This window comes from Bubalus kerabau, chromosome 11 (genome assembly GCF_029407905.1).
Source record: "Bubalus kerabau isolate K-KA32 ecotype Philippines breed swamp buffalo chromosome 11, PCC_UOA_SB_1v2, whole genome shotgun sequence".
Classification (NCBI taxonomy): domain Eukaryota; kingdom Metazoa; phylum Chordata; class Mammalia; order Artiodactyla; family Bovidae; genus Bubalus; species Bubalus kerabau.
Genome location: NC_073634.1, coordinates 90,081,470 through 90,104,191, shown reverse-complemented (window position 1 = coordinate 90,104,191; position 22,722 = coordinate 90,081,470). Strand labels below are relative to the sequence as shown.

At 50.0% G+C, this 22,722-nt stretch overlaps 1 protein-coding gene across 11 annotated transcripts in view; it reads left to right on the top strand.

The window, feature by feature from the left end:
* Positions 1-10,000: 10,000 nt before the first annotated feature.
* HPCAL1 (hippocalcin like 1) overlaps positions 10,001-22,722 on the top strand; it is a 119,012-nt gene continuing 106,290 nt past the window's right edge. For 5 of the 11 annotated variants that reach the window (XM_055540938.1, XM_055540943.1, XM_055540939.1 and 2 more), the window contains exons 1-2: positions 10,001-10,311; positions 20,577-20,639. The gene's annotated coding sequence lies outside the window, so the exon portion shown is untranslated. Of the gene's footprint in view, positions 10,312-16,268; positions 16,954-20,576; positions 20,640-22,722 lie in introns of those variants that run through there. The other 6 variants (XM_055540937.1, XM_055540946.1, XM_055540947.1 and 3 more) reach the window with 4 other exon arrangements.

Here is a 22,722-nt window from a genome sequence, read left to right as displayed (position 1 = left end):
ATTCAGTGGTTGAAAGTATATTTACAAGATTGCACAACCATCATCCCTGTGTAATTCCAGAAAGAAATCCTGTGCCCACGAGAAGTCAGTCTTCCTCCATTTTCCTCAATTCTCAGACTCTGGCGACCACTAATCTACTGTCAGTCTGTATGGATTTGCTTATTCTGGACATTTCCTGTAGTGCGCTAAAATCAGCACTATGTTTTCAAGGTTCAATATGCTGTAGCATGTATTAGTGCATCATTTCTCTTTAGGGCTGAATAATATTCCACTATTACGGATAAACTACATTTTTCTTTCTTTCTTTTTTGGCCATATTGTGCTGCAAGACTTATGGTATCTTAGTTCCTTGATCAGGGATTGAACCCGGGCCCTCAGCAGTGGAGTTCAGAGTCCTAGCCACTGGACCACCAGGAAATCCCCAAGATCACATTTTATTTATCTGTTCCTCAGTAGATGGACTTTTGGGTTATTTCTACTTTGTAGATGTTATAAATAGTGCTGCTATGAACATTCATGCACAAGTTTTGGGGTAAACATTTATTTTCAATTCTCTTGGTTATATGCTGGGGTGTAGAATTGCTGGGTTGTATGGTAACACCTGGACTTTCCAGGTGGCACAGTTGGTAAAGGATTCGTCTGCCAATACAAGAGATGCAAGAGATGCAGGCTGGATCCCTGGGTCAGAAAGATCCCCTGGAGGAGAAAATGGCAACCCACTCCAGTATTCTTGCCTGGAAAATTTCATGGACAGAAGAGCCTGGGAGGTTACAGTCCATGGTTCGCAAAGGGTTGGACACAACTGAGTGTGAACACACACACACACACACATATTAGCTCTATGTTTAACTGTTTGAAGAACTGCCAAACTGTTCTTCACAGCCATCATACCATTTTATAACACCTCCCCTATTCCCACCAACACTTGTTATTGTCCGTCTTTTTATAGCAACCCTAGTGAGTGTGGAACAGTCTCACTGAGGTTTTGATTTGTACTCCCCTGATGACTAATGATGTTGATCATCTTTCTTTGTGTGTGCTTATTGGTCCTATGTATATTTTCCTTGAAGAAACAGCCATTCAAACCCCTTTCCATTTCTAAATTGGGTTGAAATTTTATTTTTGAGTGGTAAGAATTCTTTTTATCTCAGAAGTCCCTTATCAGATACTTAATTTGCAAATATTTTGTTCCATTTTGACAGCTGTCTTATGTTCTTGAGAATGTCCTTTGAAGCACAAAAGCTTTTAATTTTGATGACGTCTAACCTGTCAGCCTTTCCTTTGGTTGTCAGTGTTTTGGGACTGTAGCTAAGAAAACATCGCCTGATCCAATTGAAAAGAGTCATGCTTACGCTTCCTTCTAAGAGTTTTATAGTTCTAGCTCTTACATTTAGGTTGTTGATCCATCCTTTTTTATTTTTTTTAAAGAGATTCATTTATTTATTTGGTTGGTTGTGTTGGGTCTTTGTTGCTGCACATGGGTTCTTTCTAGCTGGAGTGAGTATGACTACCCTCCATTGTGGTGGCTTCTCTTGTTGCAGAGCATGGTTTCTAGACTGCTGACCCAGTAGTTACGGTGCACGGGCTTCATTCTCCCTTCTAATGTGTGGTCTTCCTGGACCGGGAATTGAACCTGTGTCTCCTGCACTGGCAGGCAGATTCTTTTCCACTGAGCCATGGTAAAGAATGGAGCTTCCATTTGAGGGAAGCTCCTTTGATCCATTCTGAGTCAAACTTTTGTTAATGGCAGGAGGTAGGGGTCCAACTTCATGCTTTTTCAATTTGGCTACCTAGTTGTTCCAGAAGACTATTAAGTACTTGCATTGCAGCTACTCCGAACTGAGATCTGCTATAAGTACAGGATGCATGCTGAATTTCAAAGGCTTAGTGTGAAATAAAAAGAATGCAAAACATATCATCATAATGTTTAGGTGAATTACATGATGAAGTAATAGTTTTAAATAGATTGAATTAAATAAAACATATCATTAAAATTAATTTCATCTGTGTCATTTTACTTTTTAAAACGTGCCTACATATGTGGGTTGTGCCCTCTTCCTGTCGGGATTTGGACAATATTGGCTTGGAAGAAGAAATAAAAGACAAAGGGCTGCGGAGGTGTTCTTTCCACCCCACCTTTGTCGTGGAACTGTTTCAGGCAGACATCTATCCTCCTGCTTCGGGCATGGACCAATTTCTCAGGCACCAGGAACTCTGTTTCCCAGAGAAGAAGTCATTAGGAGCAGAGCTGGAAAGGCAAGCAGCTTTTTCCGGTTTGAACTGGTTTGAAACAGCAGTCAAAGCCACTATTTGTGTCTGGCTTCAGGTTTTGTGCTTTCGATCGAGCCTTATGCAGCCAAACAGACTCTGGGCTGCTCCCCTCCTCCTTTACCAATATAGGAAAGATGTCAGCCCAGGGCTGGGGGCTTTGGCTTTACCTTAGGGGGCTGGCAGACTGCGGCCCCGAGCTCCCTCCGGTAATGGGTAATCGTGACATCCACTGGCAGGACCTGAACACATGGCCTGGTCCATCCTGCTCCACAAACCCGCAATGAGCGTCTGCCCTGGGGGCTCCAGATGAGCCTGCCCACCTCTCCTGGTGGGGCCACTGCTTCAAGGTCAACACATTCGGTCCCCGGCCTGCACTGGAACAGAGGGCAAAGCCACTTCCCATTCTGCAGCATGTGTGGGCCCCTTTCCTGTAGCCACCTGAGGGCAGAGCACTCATGAGGAGATAGCTCAGAGAGGGTAGGCGTCTTGTCCGTGCAACACAGCTAACGTATGTTAGAACTAGAATCAGGACCCAGGTCTCCTGACAAAGTCACTGCATAGTTTTCTTTACACCTTTGTTCTGAGTCAGCCAGCCTTCAGTGTGATGATACCTAAGCCGATGAATGGAAGGTACTGATCATTTATCGAGTTTCTCTCCTACCATAAGCTCTGTACACACGTCACCTCTTTTAGTCCAAGGGAAGCATTAATATCCACATTTTACAAATTAGGAAATCAGAATCCTGGATTCTGGATTAGGGCTCCAATAGGGTTGTTGAGAAGGCAATGGCAACCCACTTCAGTACTCTTGCCTGGAAAATCTCATGAACAGAGGAGCCTGGTAGGCTGCAGTCCATGGGGTTGCGAAGAGTCGGACATGACTGATCGACTTCACTTTCACTTTTCACTTTCATGCACTAGAGAAGGAAATGGCAACCCACTCCAGTGTTCTTGCCTGGAGAATCCTAGGGATGGGAGCCTGGAGGGCTGCCATCTAAGGGGTCGCACAGAGTTGGACACGACTGAAGTGACTTAGCAGCTGCAGCAGCAGGGTTGTTGAAGAGAGTGTTCTAGGATTGTTAAAGGAGAGAGAAGGAAGAAAGAGCAGTCAAGGAGGGAGGGGTTAATTTTTTTTTCTTTTAACACATTCAATGTTGCTCATTTAAGCCTCTCATCCTCCCCAATGAGAGATTCAGTGAATTTAAGGAATCTCCCAGGAATTTCCTGGAGGTGTCGTGATAAGGACCTGTGCTCCCACTGCAGGGGGCACAGGTTTGATTTCTGGTTTGAGAAGACTTCTGTAGGGTCCTGATGAGGGTGGCTGCAGGAACCTGGAATCTGTCGATTTCCCTCTGCTCCTCAGAGCCTGCCTTTGGTGATGATGGGAGAGGAGTTGGCCCCCGAGCCCTCACAGCAGACAGTCTCCCTTCCACACCCTTACCCTGCTCCTTAGAAGCTTGGGGAGGGCTCAGGGAGCAGGGCTAGGGGCCGACGCACTGCTCAAGGAACAGAATGAGGTCCTCAAAGCCCCTGGTCCTGAGGTTGGGGTCTGGGCTCCCATCCCTGGGATTTGAGAGGGAAAGCAGGGCAGATGGATGGGAAACAGAAGATGGGAAGATATGCAAGGTGTGTCTGAGGCAGCTCAGGGGATCATATCAGAAGATCCCAGACTAGGGGCCCTACAGAACACACGGTCATTTCCCACAGCGCAGGAGGCCAGAAGTCCATGGAGGAAGCATCAGTTGATTCAGACTCTGGTGAGGACTCTTTTCCTAGCTTGCAGATGGCCTCCCTCTTGCCATGTCCTCACATGGCCTCTAGGGACTAAGAGAGAGATCACATTCTCTCCTCTTCTTCAAGGCCACCAACCCGAAGGGATTAGGATCCTAGCTTTATGACCTCATTTAATCTTAGTTATCTTCTAAAAGGCCTAGCTTCAAAAACAGGCACTTTGTGGGTGTTAGGGCTTCAGGGTATCAATTGCGGTGGGGGGCCTGATTCAGTCCAGAGAAGGGTGGTTGCTCTAGGGGAAGGGACACTCTAGTTTGTCTTGACCACCACCCACCACTGCCCCAGAGCTTGCAAGGATAAAAGAGAAAGGGAGACCCATCACAACGTGTCCCCGAGTCACATTCCCTGGGTGATTCCAAAGGTCGCAGCATCTGCCTCAGGGGCTGTCACGAACACCAGTGGACCTCAGGGATAAGCTAGGTGGTTAAGGATTCATTTCCAGACCTCTGATCACTGCTGACCAGAGGTAGAATCCATTGATCCTTCCTGCTGGTGCTGCCAGCAAGTGCTCCACCTGTTTCCTCTGCTTTGAAGCTTCTGAGGTCAGGAGAAGGGCGGGCAGCCAGAGGAGCCACCTTGCCCACTCTGTTCCTGGTAGCTACATCGTAATTACAAATGAATCAAAAGAGGACCTGGAAATACGCCGGCCTCCGCTTTCTCAAACATTCAGGAGCAGGGGTTTGTGAGCTAGAACTTCATTTATTTGAAACAACCTCCCTAGTAAGACACGCACTCAAGTTCAGCAAAGTACTACAAATAGTTAATTTAAGAAGTTTTTTTTTTTTTTTTTTTTTCTACAATGCCTGTGTGGGCCCAGCACAGTAACATTTTGAATTGGCTTTAAACCTGGCTATCACTGATTGTATATGCAATGTTGGAGACCTCATTTCTCCAAGCAGAGGTGTCCTCATCTATAAACAGGGGAAAGAATCTCAAGAATGTTAGAGATAGCATATGTAAGAGTGCTTCAGAAACAGCATCATACCCCAGACACAGGAAACAAATTTATGAATACCAAAAGGCAAAGTGGGTGGGGAGGCATAAGTTAGGAGTTTGAAATTAGCAGATGCGCATTACTACGTATAAAACAGATAACCAGCAAGGACCTACTATACAGCACAGGGAACTATACTTTGTAAAAACCTATAAAGGAAAAGAATCTGAAAAAGGATTATATATATATATATATATATGTACACACACACACACACATATGTATATGTATGTATATACACATAAGGGCTTCCCAGTGGTAAAGAATCCGCCTGCCAATGCAGGAGACACAAGAGACACAGTTTCAATCCCTGGGTCAGGAAGGTCCCCTGGAGGAGGAAATGGCAACCAGCTTCAGTATTCTTGTGCTTCCCTGGTGGCTCAGATGGGAAAGAATCTGCCTGCAATGCGGGAGACCTGGGTTTGATCCCTGGGTCGGGATGATCCCCTGGAGGAGGAAATGGCAACCTGCTCCAGTATTCTTGCCTGGAAAAATCCCATGGACAGAGGAGACTCCTGGGGTACAGTCCATAGGGTCACAAAGAGTTGGACACGACTGAGTGACTGGGCACAATATACATACACATATATATATAACCGAGTCACTTTGCTGTATGTCTGAAACACTGTAAATCAACTATACTTCAATAAAATAAATAAAAAAGAAGACAGACTCTAAAAACAAATTTTGTACATACAAAATAGAATAGATGAAAATATTTAATATCTGTCTTCTGCAGAAGGTGAATGGGAATCTTCATTTCCAAGGAGATCTTAGAAATAGTGACAAAAAGGCAAGTATTTTGTAATAACATATAAAGGAAAAAAATCTGAAAAAGAATACACACACACTTATACTTGTGCTCTTGGCAGTGAAATCCTAACCACTGGGCTGCCGGGGCATTCTCTGTACACCTGAAACTAACACAGCATTGTAAATCAACTACCTGCCGACGTGAGAGTGTTAGTTACTCTATCGCGTCCAACTCTTTGTGACCTCGTGGACTGTAGCCTGTCAGGTTCCTCTGTCCATGGAATTCTCGAGGCAATAATACTGGAGTGGGTAGCAATTCCCTTCTCCAGGGGATCTTCCCCACCCAGGGATTGAACCCTGGTCTCCTGCATTGCAGGCAGATTCTTTTCTGTCTGAGACACCAAGAAAGCCAAATCAACTATACCTCAATTTTAAAAAAGCACAAAAGTAAGTAAAATATCATTAAGAATAATCAGAATCATTCCTGACTTGAAGTTTTCACAGCCATCGAATGGAAGACAAATTATATGACACTTGTTATGGGTCCAATAGTTCCCCCATAAATATGTTGATATCCTAACCCCCTGGAACCTGGAGTTGTGACCTTATTTGGAAATAGGGTCTTTGTAGTTGATTCAGTTCAGTTCAGTTCAGTCACTCAGTGGTATCCGACTCTTTGCAACCCCATGAATTGCAGCACGCCAGGCCTCCCTGTCCATCACCAATTCCTGGAGTTCACTTAAACTCATGTGCATCGAGTCGGTGATGCTATCCAGTCATCTCATCCTCTGTCATCCCCTTCTCCTCCTGCCCCCAATCCCTCCCAGCATCAGAGTCTTTTCCAACGAGTCAACTCTTTGCATGAGGTGGCCAAAGTACTGGAGTTTCAGCTTTAGCATCAGTCCTTCCAAAAAACACCCAGGACTGATCTCAGGAACTAAAAAGCCTCTTGATGAAGGTGAAAGAGGAGAGTGAAAAAGTTGGCTTAAAGCTCAACATTCAGAAAATGAAGATCATGGCATCCGGTCCCATCACTTCATGGGAAATAGATGGGGAAACAGTGGAAACAGTGTCAGACTTTATTTTTTTGGGCTCCAAAATCACTACAGATGGTGACTGCAGCCATGAAATTAAAAGACGCTTACTCCTTGGAAGGAAAGTTATGACCAACCTAGATAGCATATTCAAAAGCAGAGACATTACTTTGCCAACAAAGGTTCGTCTAGTCAAGGCTATGGTTTTTCCTGTGGTCATGTATGGATGTGAGAGTTGGACTGTGAAGAAGGCTGAGTGCCGAAGAATTGATGCTTTTGAACTGTGGTGTTGGAGAAGACTCTTGAGAGTCCCTTGGACTGCAAGGAGATCCAACCAGTCCATTCTGAAGGAGATCAGCCCTGGGATTTCTTTGGAAGGAATGATGCTAAAGCTGAAACTCCAGTACTTTGGCCACCTCATGTGTAGAGTTGACTCATTGGAAAAGACTCTGATGCTGGGAGGGACTGGGGGCAGGAGGAGAAGGGGACGACAGAGGATGAGATGGCTGGATGGCGTCGCTGACTTGATGGACGTGAGTCTGAGTGAACTCTGGGAGTTGGTGATGGACAGGGAGGCCTGGCGTGCTGCGATTCATGGGGTTGCAAAGAGTTGGACACGACTGAGCGACTGAACTGAACTGACTGACTGATAAAAGGGGAAACCTGGCCCAGAGACAGACACGCAGAGGGAAGGTGATGTGAAGATACAGGGAGAAGACAGTCACCTACAAGCCAAGAGACAATCTAAGCTACGGAAGCTAGGCAAGAGGCCTGTAAAGAGTTTGGTCCCTGCTGAGAAGGAAAGATGGAGACCCTGGGTACTACAGCTGGCTCCGATGATGTCATTACAGCGGGTACTGTTCCTGCTGTCATTACAGCATTTTAACATTTATTTATTTATTTTGGTTGCACTGGGTCTTTGTTGCTGTATGTGGGCTTTCTCTAGGAAGAGTAGTTGGGGTTATTCTTCCTAGTAGCCCATGGGATTCTCATTGTGTGGCTTCTCTAGTTGCAGAGTAGAGGCTCTAGGCAGGCAGGGGTCAGTAAGTGTGGCATGTGGGCTCAGTAGTTGTGGCTCCCGGGCTCAGTTGCTTGGTGGCATGTCGAATCCTCCAGAGCCAGAGGTCAAATCCATGTCCCCTGCACTGGCAGGCAGATCCTGTCCACTGCACCACCAGGGACAGCCCTCCTGCAACATTTAAGGCCTCACTCAGGGCTGCCTAAGAGACTTACTCCCTTTGGGTACAGTTTTGTCATTTGCCTATAGAAAGAGGGGTCTGGGCTCAGACCACCTTGCCTGCTGGCCCCCTGCCACCAGCCAATTCCCCCCAAAACCACCCACCACCCTTTCTCTCTGCAGCCTCCTGCGTGGTGGGGGTTCCACTCACCGTGCTTTTGTGGAGGAGGATTTGATGGAGATTTGAGTTTTCCCCTGGAGACGCTAGGAAGACAGTTTGTCTCAGCCTAACACTAAGGCCCAGCTCCACATTTATGGCTGTTTCTGTGGTTACCTTTCTTTGGGGATGTTTGGGGTAGGCGGTGATGGTAGAGGTGGGGGTGTGTGCATATCTGCTCTTCTAGAACCCAGATTTTCTGAAGCCACTGGCAAGGGGCCTTGGGAGGCACAGACCCCTATTTTTGCCTGCTAGCTGCCCACCACATGGCAGGCAGGAAAGTCTGCAGGAAACACGGGTCCACCTCCCCCTGAGACCTAGGGGCTCTTAGCCCAGAGGATGAGATGGCAACCAAGCCCCTTCTTCAACAGAGACTGAAGACCCACAGAATGTCAGGGAGGGAGGGGCCGGAAGAAGCCTGCTCCTGTCCATTTTACAGGTGGGAAACCGAGGCTGAAGGAGTCCAAGTCAGTGAAAGTCGCTCAGTCATGTCCGACTCTTTGTGAGCCCATGGACTGTACAGTCCATAGAATTCTCCAGGCCAGAATACTGGAGTAGGTAGCCGTTCCCTTCTCCAGGGGATCTTCCCCACCCAGGGATCAAACCCAGGTCTTCCGCATTGCAGGCAGATTCTTTACCAGCTGAGCCACAAGGGAAGCCCAAGAATACTGGAGTGGGTAGCCTTTCCCTTCTCCAGGGGATCTTTCTGACCCAGGGATCAAACCCAGGTCTCCCACATTGCAGGCGGATTCCTTATGAACTGAGCTATCAAGGAAGCCCTTCTACATATAATGGAATAGTATTCAGCTTTAATATGGATGGAAATCATGTCACATGCTCCAACGTGGATGAACCTCAGGATGTTATACTAAGTGAAATAAGTGAAAGTTGTTCAGTCGTGTCCAACCCTTTGTGACCCCATGGGCTGTACAGTCCATGGAATTCTCCAGGCCAGAATACTGGAGTGGGTTGCCATTCCCTTCTCCAGGGGATCTTCCCAATCCAGCGATCGAACCCAGGTCTCCCACATTGCGGGTGTATTACCAACTGAGCCACAAGGGAAGTCCAAGAATATTGGAGTGGGTAGTCTTTCCCTTCTCCAGGGGATCTTCCCAACCCAGGGATCGAACCCAGGTCTCCCGCATTGCAGACGGATTCTTTTACCAGCTGAGCCACCAGGGAAGCCCGAAGGAGTCCATGGACCTGTCCAAACGGCCTAGAGTCAGCAAAGGCGACCAGAACTGGAACCCAGGCCTCCCTCCGCCAGGCCCCGGGCTCCTTCCCTGAACCAGGCGCGGGAAGGCTGGTGCCATCTGCTTTCGGGACGGGCAGGGGGGTGGTACCAGAAGGGGCCTAGCCGGCGGCCTGGGGCGACTTGAGAGGCTTCTTCCCCGTCCTGGGCCACCGGGGCCACACTTCCTGGCAGAGAACCCGGGAGGACGCGGGGCGGTCCTCTCCCGGGCACCTCCCCACAGGCCTCTCCGACACTCTCAGGCCAGGGGCCAAAGGTTAGGAAGGCGGAGCTGGCGCTTGGTTCCGCCTCCTGCCTCGAGATCCACGCGGGGCTGCGACCCGGTCAAGGCAGCAAGGGGCCGGCGTGGAGAGGGCGGAGGCGGGGCGCGGCAGGGCCAGAAGGGGGCGGGGTTAGAGCCGGGGGCGGGACCGCCGTGGGTTGGTGGGTGGGGCTAAATGGAGGGCGTGGTCGAGCGGGGGCGGGTCCGCAGGAAACTTGAGCTCGTGCCCCGCCTCCGGGCCCCGCCTTCGCGTCCCCTTCCTTCCCGTGGCTGGCGGGCGGGCCGCGGCGACTGCAGGCGGCGGACTGGCGGCTCTGCGGACGCGCGGGCGCCTCCACCTAGCTCCCTCCCTCTCTGCCGGCTTCCTTTTGTCTTTCCGCGAGGCGATGAGCGCAGGGCCAGCGCGGCGGCTGCGGGCGCACGGAGGCCCGCGCTCATAGGCACCCCTTCCCCGGCTTCGGCGCGCCAGTCCCTCGCAGCGGCCCGTGCCCGCCCCCAGCGCCGGCGGCGCGGAACTTGGGCTCGGGGAGCTCGGCAGATCGCGTCCTGCGACGGAGCAGGTAGGAAAGGGGTTGGGCTGCGGGTGGTGTGGGGCGTGTGCTGCGGTCGGGCTCTCTGCGTGTGTGTGTGCGTGTGTGTGCTTGTGTGCGCGTGTGCCGGCGGTGATTGTGTTTCTCTGCGCTGTGAAGTTGTGGTTGACTGAGTACGGCGGTGTGTCCCTGGAATGGCGTGTCCTCGTGGGGCATCCGTGTGTGCCGCTGGAATCGGCACATTTGGGGGTTGCGTTTGTGGAATCGTGTCGGGGCGCAGTTGCTGGTGGGGACCAGTGCGCGGAGTGTTTATCGTGTGTGAGCGGCTGTGCGTGTCGGGGTGCGGATGGGCAAGGTGGGCGTGGGCGGACCAGACCAGAGCGCAGAGCCGCGCGGGTCCCGGCCGGCCGGCGCAGTGCGGAGCTATAGACAGAGCAGGGATCCGAGGCCGGGGCTGGAGGGTGGCTAGCCCGGGCTTTGGGGACAGCCGGGCGACCCCCACCCGGGGACAAGTCCGCGCCGCCCACTTGAGTCGCCTGTGCGCTCTGGCCAGGGGAGGGGGCCGGCGCGGCGGCCATCTGCTCGCCCCTTCCCAGGCGGAGGGGCGGCGGGCAGAGCCCTGCGGCGGAGTTAGGAGCCGGGGCATCGCGGAGACTAGCGCCCGCGCCACCTGTGCCCGATACGCCAACCATCCCGGCTCGCGGTTTTCTTATCAAATGGGGACAGTTCCCCCCTTCCTCGGGGTCTGTCGTGATGGATAAAATGAGAAACATCGAAGCTCGCTCTCGTTCGACCGAGTGCCGGGTACACAGTAGGTGTTATGTTAACTGGATTAGCGTCTCACTTTAAAAAAATCCTTTCTTTCCCCCTTTATCGTGGGAGACGCTCCTGTTCCACCCCCCACCCCACCCCCCGCCCCGTGTGTCATGTGCTTCTCCCGCCGCCCTAACTTAACCACGAAGCTCGGAGACCCGAGAAAGTTTAGGCGGCCGGCGGCGCCGTCTCCCCGCCGCGGCTCCTGGCAGCCGCCGCCTGGAAGGTGCAGGAGCGCGCAGCGCCGGGCGCCCGCCCTTCTCCAGCCGCCAAGCCTGGCGCGCCCGAGCTGGGGTCCCTCTCCTGGCCGAAAGCAGAGGCTGCGGGAGTCAGGAGCCCTTTTGTTCAACAAGTGCCTACTCCCCGGGGGCGTGCGGATCTGCCATCTGGGAGCCCAGCGGTGAGAAAGTGGCACTCCCCGCAGAGACGCATCTCGGGCTCCCGGGACATCCCTGACCAGGCCTGGTCACGCGGAAGGCTGCTCCCTTTTCCTCCCCGCCAACATCCATTACCCCCTAGAGGAGCATGATTGTCAGGATGGCGAGTCCTGCCTTGGGCGCTGGCATCGAACGCTCTACGTTCTGCACCCCGCCCCCCACCAATATCCCTTTTCCCTCTGATCAGCCTTGTGCAGGAAGCTGAGGGTCTGCGTGGGACTCTTTTCTCCAAGTCCCACGCCTTAATTTTTAATGTTTAGTGTCAAACCTGCTGCTCATTTAACTGCAGTGACTGTGCACGCAGCTCTAACCAGCATTCGCTTTCAGGCGGAGTCCGGCCAGCCACACCAGAGCGCTTGCTCAGATCCAGCAGGGCGAGCTGGCCCGGGCTGCTCTGCCGTCTGCCTTCTGCCATAGCCCGGGATTCCTCCCCTTCATCTCTGGTTTCTTCCTCTCAGGACCCTTCTCAGACGGGGGTGGGGGGAAGAAACACAAAACTAAAAAACAACTTTCACCAAGGGAGCAGCTGACCTCATGGTACATGTGGTTCTCAAAATGAAACGCTGGCATGGAGTGGGCAGGGGCTGCGCTTGGGTCCCGGTGCCTTTCCAAGTGTTCAATGCTCTCGGCTGGTGTTCTCAAGGAAGCTTCCGCAGGCTTCTATGACACAGGAGCAGAAACCTCTGGCTCGGTTCCTTTGGTCTGCCTTCCGCTGGGACCCAAGCCCTGAGATATCCACAGTGATTGCAGGCCAGGGGAACCGAATAATAAGCTAATTTGTCATCCTCAGTTCGTGTCAGGAGCACACTAAGAATGCAACCTGCTTTTCGTGTTTCCATAAAAAGATTTTATATCCTAGAGGAGAAGAGGGCTCTTGATCTGAATCCTATTCTCATCCCCATAATCAGATTTCAACAATAATATTAAAAAAAAAAAAATCAGTCTGACTTTGTCTGCTCGGAAGACAGACCAAAAGCTGGGATTTCCCCCTCCCGCCGAGTTAAAACCAGCCCTTTGTCTTAAGGAAACCAGTGTTATGGACTTAGATCTTTTTCTGTTTCACTTTTGAAAGTGCCTGTAATTACTGAGCTCTCGAGGTTTTATTGGATAATGTGTTGGAAGAAAGGGCCAGGGACTCTGCCTCTCGCTTGCCATGGGATGTGGTGCCATGTTCTCCCCTTGCCTGCTCCATTTGTGTTCCGAGTTTTGTAAGCTGGGAAGCATACGTCAATGTGTGATAATAATTTGGGAGACCTTGCTTTGGGAGTCAGATGCCCAGAAGAACAGAGATTTGCCCCAACACTAGCCAATGACCCACTCATTTTCAACAAGCCCTTCTCGAGAGAGACTCCAAGACAAAAAGCTTGAACAAATTCCTTCAGGATTTCTCCTAAAGTGCCTTTCTGGCCGCAGGGCCGTGCAGAATTAGAAAAACAGAAGGTCAAGGAGTGGGGTCTCGTTGGCCCACACTCCCTAGCCCTGGTCTTGCGTTCACCAAGCCCCCTTTCTACCTGGAGCTTCTGTGGCGTTTCATCTGGTGCAGAGGTAGGGCTGTCATCCAGGGCTTGCAATTCCTGCCCTCAGGGCTCCGCACACATAATTTCAACATTCACATGAAATACGATGGTGAGTGTTTGTGCATCCGAGTAGTCTGTCTTCCCCTTCCTCCAACAGACCTTCCCCCAAACTTACTTGCGATAAGACCTTGCCTTGCCCCTTTGGAAGTGGTGAAGTGCCATGGTCTGATAATCCAGGATAGTAAATTAATAAGGAGCCCCAGAGTTTATTTGGCACCGGATAGTAAGCCTCTCTGCAGCTGACATTTTATCTAGGTTGAGGATTGGGTTTGTATGAGAATTTAGCGTTCCAGCAAGACCTAAACTGTGCTTGTTTGTTGCAGGTTGATGCTTCCAGTTTATGAGTTGCCAGCTCAGACTTGACGGGGGATTATGTGTGTTTTGCTAGTTTGTCAGCCCCTGATGTCATTGTGCTGGGGAAAGAGAGCCCTTGGAGGCTTAATCACACTCTACTCTGGGACTCACCATTCTCCTGTAGTCTCTTCGGGTTCCTTGTATGTTTTCATGCCCACCCGCAAGGCTGCAGATCTGTGCATCTCGTGTGGGTCTTATCCTCTTCCCTTTGGGCTCAGTTTCCAATCAGGATGACGGAGGGTAATCGTGTATGGAGACAGCAGAGCAGACTTAGGGTCTTTTGGTGCCTCTTGCCCCATGGGAAAAAACTCTTTCAAATCACTTTCCACCAAAAAGAAGGAAAAAAAAATGTGTTGGAATCTACTAATGTGGATTTCATGTAACTTCAGGTAATCCATACAGTTTGACAGGTGGAACGTGTATTAGGCACTGAGCAAGGTGCAGGTCTAAAGAATTTTTTAAAAAATCATCTGAAAAGCACAGTGAATCCTTTCAGAGAGCCTCACCTTGGCTGTGTCATTTCAAGTCAAATTGAATTTCAGAGGCAAAGCTTCACAACTTGGTGTTCGTGACACATGACTAAGTCAAGACACTTTCTGAAAGGCCTCAGGCTCCCTCCCCTGCTGCATTGGGGTAGCCAAGATGCTTTCTTTTTACCTTTTCATTTTCCTTCAGAGGGGCTCAGCTGGTAAAGAATCTGCCTGCAATGCAGGAGACCCTGGTTCGATTCCTAGGTCGGGAAGATCCCCTGGAGAAAGATTAGGCTACTCACTCCAGTATTCTTTTATTTTTTTCCCACTCTAGTGGGACACGACTGAGCGACTTTCACTTGTCAGGTACTTATATTCCTTCATAAACCCAGTGTACCCCTCACCCCCACCCCCACTTGCTAATCCAGCTGCTGTGTTTTCTGGGTATTTGTTTCTTTTTATAGTTTCAGGTACAACCCAAGTTGACAGGAAGCCAGGAGACTGAAGTGGGCCTGCCTCATTAGATGAGAAGTCTTCTTTGAGGAGCTAGTGACGGGTTTCTGACCCTTGGCTAAGAAACACTCAGGATCGTTCAACTCTTACTCCTTGGATAAAGCCGCCATGATCCTGGACACAGGAAGAAAGTTTTGGGGGATGTGTCGTTCTGCTCAGGGAGGTCTTCCCCGATTGCCGGAATACCCTGTGGTCCTAGCTGGTCTTCCCTTGCTGTGTGTCCCCTTCAGCGAGGGAGGTGTCCCCTTGGTCGGGCACCTGCTGTCACCTTGGTGAGCTCTCCACTGCTCCGACCCAGTGCTGTTGTGTGCTTCACACTTCATTGTTGTTCAGTCGCCAAGTCGTGTCCGACTCTTTGCAACCCCATGGGCTGCAGCACACCAGGCCTCCCTGTCCCTCACCATCTCCAGGAGTTTGCCCAAGTTCATGAACTTGATGCCATCCAACCATCTCATCCTCTGTTGTCCCCTTCTCCTCCCGCCTTCAATCTTTCCCAGCATCAGAGTCTTAACCAATGAGTCAGCTCTTTGCATCAGGTGGCCAAAATATTGGAGCTTCAGCATCAGTCCTTCCAGTGAATATTCGGGGTTGGTTTCCTTTAGGATGGACTTGTTTGAAGTGTTCCGTGCTACCACACATCACAGCAGAGCCTAGAGTCCCTCCACACCTCCCACCCCACCCTGAGTTTCTGGCCCCTTCTCCCTTCTTTCTCCACCCATCTAATGAGTCAGCCCCCTGTTGCCCCACCCATCTCCCCACCCTCATGCCTCTTCTTCCCAACACCCAGCCAAGCCTCATCCCTTAGGCTGGAGCTCGGCTTGTATTCCTTTGCTGCAGGCATGCTGTCCTCAGGTCAGTTTTTCGATTTCTTCATCTCCCTTTCCACCCCGACCACCCCCCAGGTTCATTCTCTTCTTCAGTGAAAAGTGAAAGTGAGGTCGCTCAATTGTGTCCGACTCTTTGCAACCCCATGGACTGTAGCCCACCAGGCTCCTCCATCCATGGAATTTTTCAGGCAAGAGTACTGGAGTGGGTTGCCATTTCCTTCTCCAGGGGTTCTTCCTGACCCAGGGATTGAACCCAGGTCTCCTGCATTGCAGGCAGACGCTTTACAGATTGAGCCACCAGAGAAGCCCACTGCTAAACACCTCCTGTAGCCTTGCTCCAAGCCTGACTCTGAAAGCTGGGCCTGGGCTTCATCCCTGTCCGGGGAGCTTGGTTGCAGTTGTGGGGTGGGGAGACCATCCAATGAGCTGGTGGAGCTGACAGGTGCCTGGAGAGCAGTTCCTGCCTTGGCCCCAGGCCTGGGGAGAAGCACTGTTTGAGCTGCAGGATGACATGTTTCTGGAGGCAGCTGGGGACCCGAGGAGGCTGGAAGTGGGACTCCGAGGGTGAGGCAGACCAGTGGACACGGTGTCTTCCTTTTCCTCCCACCCAGACTTGATCCACTAAATTCCTACTTCAGTCTTTAAATATTTTTTAAATTAACAACTTTATTGAGGTATAATTTACATACCATAAAGTGTACCCATTTAAAGTGTATTGTTTGATGGGACTTCCCCTGTGGTCCAGTGGTTAGGACTCCATGCTTTCACTGCCAAGGGCAAGGATTTGCTCCCTGGTTGGGGAACTAAAGAACCCACAAGCCTCACTGCACAGCCAAAAATCGTGTATTATTTGATACTTTTAAGTAAACTTACAGAGTTGTGCAACACAACCCAGTTTTAGAATGTTTCCCTTGCCCAGAAGACTCCCTCATGCCCATAAGCTGTCACTCCCTGTTCCCACCCCTGGCCCCGGGCAATCACCCTCTGGCTTTCTGTCTCTTAATTTGCCTTTTCTTCCCTGCTTTGTAGATCTGGCTTGAGGGCCTCTTCCTGGAGGCCTTCTTGGAGTCTTCCAATTAGAATTGGCTTCTGAAGGAGCCAGGGCTCTCTCCCTGGGGGTTGGCAAGCTCTTGGAAGGAGCCTCAGGTATCATTGGCCCCTTGTCTACCACCTAGCACAGCACCGGGCACCTGGGAGGCCCAGAGCATGTTGACTGGCCTGGATGAAGTTGCCTCCCTTAAGTTTCTTGTGTGAACTCCTGAGTATCCAGCAAGGTATTGGAATTTAAAGTACAGGGTGGCCTTCCCTGGTTGTCCAGTGGTTACAAATCTGCCCTCCAATGCAGAGGACACTGGTTTGATCCCTGGTCTGGGAAGATCGCCCCTGTGCCAGGCCACTAAGGCCACAAGCCACAACTAGTGATCCAGCGTGCTGCAACTGCTGAAGCCCGTGTGCTCTAGAGCCTGCGCTGTGCTGTAAGAGAAGCCATTGCAATGAGAAGCCTATGCACCGGAACTAGAGTAGCCTCCACTCTCCACAACTACAGAAAGGCCAGCCTCCCACGCTGTGCACAGCAATGAAGACCCAGTGCAGCCAATAATAAGTACATAAATATTTTTTAAAAAAATACAGCGTGTGTCATTGTGCTGTGAGGCCCTGCTGCACTGGATTACTTCAGCAGGTACGTGTGAGGCAAGTAGGATCAAACCCATTTTTTGAAATGAAAACGTGGAGGGAGAATGCCCAAATCAGAAAATAGAGGAACCAAGAATTACTTTGTTTTCCATGCATATTTGCTAGTTAGGGGCTGCCCTGCAGTTTTTCTTGCCATCGCCTCTCAAGCAATGTAAACTCCTTCATACCTGGCTCACAGCTGACCAGGTAGGAGTGACTCAGTGTAAGTGTGAGACATGCAGAGAGGTCTCTTGGTCTGTAGATGGAGGGAGGCCCTGGGGAAGGGAGGGAATACTTGCGTTTTCACGCCTTGTGGGTTTCAGAAGTTTCTTCTTGCATTATTTTTGTTCTCTGAGGAAAGGAGCGGAAGAAGGAAACTTCATTTTACAAGTGTGCAGCCCGAGACACAGAAATTGTATACCCAGTGTTTTGGGGTCCACGTGGGCCTGGTGTGTAGACCCCCAGGTCACAAGTGGTCTTGCTCCCCCACTGATACAGAGAGCTTTCACAGTGGACAGTGGCGGTGTCTTGTTTCTTCCTGAGAGATCGGGGTTGTTGCAGCAATATACCAGGGGAAAGACCAGGGGTGGGGTCAGGTGGAAAGACCAGGGATGGGGGTTCTGGTCCATGTCTACTCTGTGGTTTATTGGCCAAGTGAGGCTTTCTGAGCCTGAACTTACTCAGGAACAATAAGGGGTTCTGGGCCCCCCATCAGACAATCTCATGAAGCCTGGATATAGAAGACCCGTCGGGCTGGTCACCTGTCTGCAGAAATGGAGGGGGCTGTAGTTCTTCCTTGGCACTGAGGATTTCTTTCCAAATTTGGTTTCATTAGGCACATTTTGACCCAGACTGAGGTTACCAGGCATGTGATGTGAGAGCCTGTGAATGTGTGTGGAAGGGAGCTGGGTGCGCGGGGTGGGAGGGGTATCATGATTTGGCGTTTGGGGAGCTGCCACATTGGATTGTCCCAGCTTGCATCTTCTGTAGAGTCTCTCAGGGTCCCTGATGCAGCCACGGTGACCCTAAACTTGGAGGGCTGCGGGTTCTTCTGCAGCCATTAAGAGACACACCCGCCCTCCCAATTCTTTTCCCCCTGGGGCGCTTGGAAAGCATTTATTAGTTTGGACAGGTGGGTGCCAATGGGCTGAAGGGGACCGCTGGCAATGTGGGCAGGACTGTGGTTCTGAGCAGCCGTGGGTATGGATCACAAGCGCCATTTTCCCTCCATCAGCAAAATGCTCAGGCCTCGGCTTCCTTCCTGTGCTTTAACAGGACTTTTCCAGAAAACAGAATTGACGGCAGCTCCCCACCCTTCCCTGTCACTCCCATCCTCTCTCTCCTCTCTGCTTCTGTAATCTACTTTTGGAGGGAAGTGAGAACCTCTCTGAATCAATTGCCTGGGTTTCTAGAGAATTGAGAACCTCTCCGAATCAATCACCTGGGTTTCAAGATGATTGTGACAACGTCGTGCAATTTTCTGTATTTACCGGTGTGGCTGAGTCGTTGGGGGGCAGGGGGCGGTGTCCCCTGAAGGGAGGGGGGACAGGACTGGTGGTAGGCTCGCCCTCTCTGTCCCTCCCAGCCCTCCCCAGAGCGTGGGGCGGCGGCAGGAGCCAGGCTTTATTAAAGATCCTTCAGTGACCGGGGCTAGTGCCGCCACTGGTGACTCAGCCTGGGCAGCCTGGCACAGCGTCCAGGGGTGGGGGGCATAGTGGCTGCTCCGGCTCATTTGGGGGTCTTTCTTCCTCCCGGTAAGTAAAGGCACAGGCAGGCCTGGGACAGATGCTGAGGCCCTCGCTCTCTTGCTGGCCAAAACGTAGGCTTTCTTATTCTCTGGGATTGCGTTTTCCTCTTCTTTCTCTCTAAAGACAGGATAAAGGATTGCGGCTTTTTATTAGCATATGTTCTTGGGGATTCGCTATTACCTGACCTAAAAACAATATGGCCTGGCTGATAGTTCTCAGAGCTAGCTGTAAAGTGAAAACTTAGGCATTTGAGAATTATTTCAGCATTGTTGGTGTGAGTAGGGGAGGGGAAGGTGTAGCACAGGTAAGGGATTCCAGATTCTCTGCACCGGGGACACTCAAGCAGGGTCAAGGTCTCACTGTGTTCCCGCCACTCATAGCTCCTTCCCCCGGGTGTTGTCCTAGGCCAGTTGCCGTCTCTCTAGTTCAACCACATCATCCTTATCCTCATCCTCACCATCACCATCGTGATCACTAGCATCACTATAACCGTCATCATTACTCAGTCTCAGCATTGCTTCCCAGCGTTTGGCTGCTGCAGCTCCTAACCTGTTTCTGCTATATTAGCTGTTCTTTGGGGGATGCCCCCTCCTATTAGGGGGTTAATGAAGAGAGTTACAACAGGATGGTAGGCACAGAGCCCCCGAATGGGTGGATGATGGAATGTTACTCTGAAAGTGGCCTCGGAGAATAACTAATCGGGATGATACTTAGAAAGATCTCATCTGTGATGATTAATTTTATGTGTCAGATTAAATTTTATTTTTAAATTTTATGTGACAAGGCTAAGAGATGCCCAGGTAGCTGGTAAAACATTATGTATGGGTATGTCTGTGAGGGTGTCTCTGAAAGAAATTAGCATTTTATTCAGTAGATGGAGTAAGGAAGATGGCCCTCAGCAATGTGGGAGGCGTCAGCTAATCCACTGAGGGCTTGAGTAGAACAGAAAGATGGAGGAAGGAAGAATTGGCTCTTTCTCTTGAGCTAGCATGTCTGTCTTCTCCTGTCCTTGGACTTCAATGTTCCTGGTTCTTGGGCCTTTGAACTTGAACTGCTGACTTTCTTGATTCTCCGGCTTGTACATGGCAGAGTCTAGGACTTCTTGGCCTCAAACTGAGTAAGCCAATTTCTATAATGAACCAATCTATACATGTTTAGAAAGTAGTCTCCCCTCATCTGTGGTTTCACTTTCCACGGTTTCAATTACCCATGCTCAACCATGGCCCAGAAATGTTAAATGGAAAATTCTAGAAAGGCACAATTTCCCAGTTTTGCATTTCGTGGTATTCTAAGTGGCATAATGAAATCTCACGCTGTCCTACTCTGTCCCCCTGGGATTCCCTGGTTCAGTGATCCAGGACCACCCAAAGCAGATGGCCCTCCTCCTGACACAGCATCAGGTCAGTAGAAGCCTAATGTAACATCTCAATGCCTGTGTCATTCAGTCACTTTATCTCGTGGAGGCATTTTATCATCGCATGTCATCACAGGAAGGATGAGTACAGTATAAGACAATATTTTGACAGAGAGAGAAAGAGAGATCATATTCACATAACTTTTATTCCAGTGAATTGTTATAGTTGTTCTATTTTATTATTAGTTATTGTTGTTTATCTCTTACTGTGCCTAATTTATAAATTAAGCTTTATCATAGGGGTATTTGTATAGGAAAAAAATATAGCATATATAAGGCTCAGTACTGACTGCAGTTTTAGGCATCCACTGGGGGTCTTGGAATGTATCCCTCTCTGATAAAGGGGATTAGTGTATGTGTGTGTACACACACACACACATAAGTATGTGTGTGCGTGCACAAGGTATAAGATGTATGCTTGTCTGTCTAACTGGAGGGCCCTGGCTGATTCACCCCTCGTTCTTTTAGGCCCAGTGGGGAGCCAGTGCCACCCTTGCCCCTCCTGGGAGGACAGTCCGCTCAGGCTTCCAGGTATGTTGTCCAGGTCCTTTGCTGATGAGCGTCTCCAGAGCCTGACCTCGCAGATTGAGTACCCAGCTGTCTGCCTCTCCCAGGGCAGTGGGCCTCTTTGCAGGCCAGGACCTGTGGGTTTCTTCTCCGTGGCGCCCCCATTCCTGGCACTGAGCCTGGGACACAGTGGATGTCCAGATGTGTGGCTGAACCATCATCCTCTTCTCTCAACTGTAGGGTGGTGGGTGAATTGAATTTTTTAAAACTTAGCGCCTTGGCTAAGGGGCCTGCTTGGCAGGCCTGAGTGTGTGATTGGACGGTTCAGTGCACTAATGCTGCTTTCTGTGCGGTCACTGGTGGCGAGTGTTTTACACTTTCATGGGAACTGCAGGACAGTGGTCTGAAAGGCATTGCAGCTTCGTGGGCTGGTGGAGAGAACCCCAGCCCCCCGCCATCCTGTTATTGTCTGGCTTTCACTTGGTGTGAGCGGTTTTTCCTCTCCAGATCTCAGTTTCCTCATTTGTCAAAGCAGCTTGGGGCTAGATAGCCTCTAAATTCTCTGCCCACTCTACAAACCAGGAAAAAATGCTTAAAAATGTAAACATGAGGGACTTCCCTGACGGTCAAGTGGTTAAGACTCTGCACTTCCACTGCAGGGGGATATTGTTCGATCTCTGATCAGGGAACTAAGATCCCACATGTCTCAGGACATATGCCTGACTAGAGAGGCCCACACACTACAAGGAAGAGTCAGCCCCCTCCAAACAAACAAACAAATAAAAACCTCTTAGGAAACAGATGCAACTGCTATGTGAGGAGCTGGTATTACCATTCAGAGAGACTGAGAATATTGAAGAACCCATTTGTGGAGCACAAACTAGAAGGAAGGGGTAGGGCAGAAGGTACTGGGGTTAGGGAGAGGACTTCTCTGAATTTCATCCATCTATCCATCTATCCATCCATTCAAGGCCTTTTTATAACTTCCTATGCCCGGGATGGTGCCATGTCTTAAGGAAACTGAGATTAAGAAGACAAGGACTCCTGGTACCAAGGAGGAGCCTGATTTTAGCGGGGTATTTGCTGTGGGAGCACGGAAGAAGGTTGGTAATTGAGCTGAGATCTTAGGCTCTAGATCTGCGCCTTTCTTGGAAACTGTTTACAATTCCTCTAAGAGGACATGCTGGCAAGAAAAGCCAGTTAGAGGATGTAGATGTTGCCCTCCTGGGTGTAATGGGGCACTTCTATTTTTTCCTGGGAGGTCATGCCACTCACAATCTAAGAAACTGGTGAACTGAGCTTCATGTTTTGACTAACTGTAAACCAGAGAGAAGTCAGAAGTAGGGAGTATTGTAGAAGACAAGTGACTGTATTATTTTCAGATGAGAGTGTATGTACTGATGTAAATTCCTGACTGGCTTTCACCTCAAATTGGTCTTTTTAATGAGTTACAGAGAATTCTTTGAAATGAACACATTTCTGATAGTAAGCTAGTAGGTGTTTGCTAAAGGGGTTGAAAACAAGCAATTTAAATGTGTCGTCTAAATACGAGGCTGGAAAGCAAGATGTAGAACTGTGCAGACAACTTCATTCCCATTATGTTTAGGAGGGAAAAAAAGATCAGAGAAAATAGAAGGGAAGGAAATATGCTGAACTGTTAACAGCAGTCGAGTCTGGCAGGATTGTGTGTGCGTGTGTGCCCAGTCGCTCAGTCATGTCCAGCTCTTTGTGACCCATGGACTGTAGCCTGCCAGGTTCTTCTGTCCATTGGACTTCCCAGGCAAGAATACTGGAGGCCACTTCCTCCTCCAGGGGCTCTTCCCGACCCAGGGATCGAACCCATGTCCCCTGCATTGGCAGGCAGGTTCTTTACCACTGAGCCACCTGGGAAGCTCCGTGGGATCATGAGTTTCTCTTTTTTGTATGTGTGTGTTGCTCTACATTCTAAATTTTCACCCATGGGCCTATATTTGTTTTGCAATTGGGGGGGAAAAAAAAAGGTTTTAAAAAGGAGCCTCAAGAAGGCATTCCTCTGATAATCTTGTTTATCCTCTTAATTTACTTAGCAAAGTTTCTTTTTATAGTCAGACTGGCTGGAACCCATAAA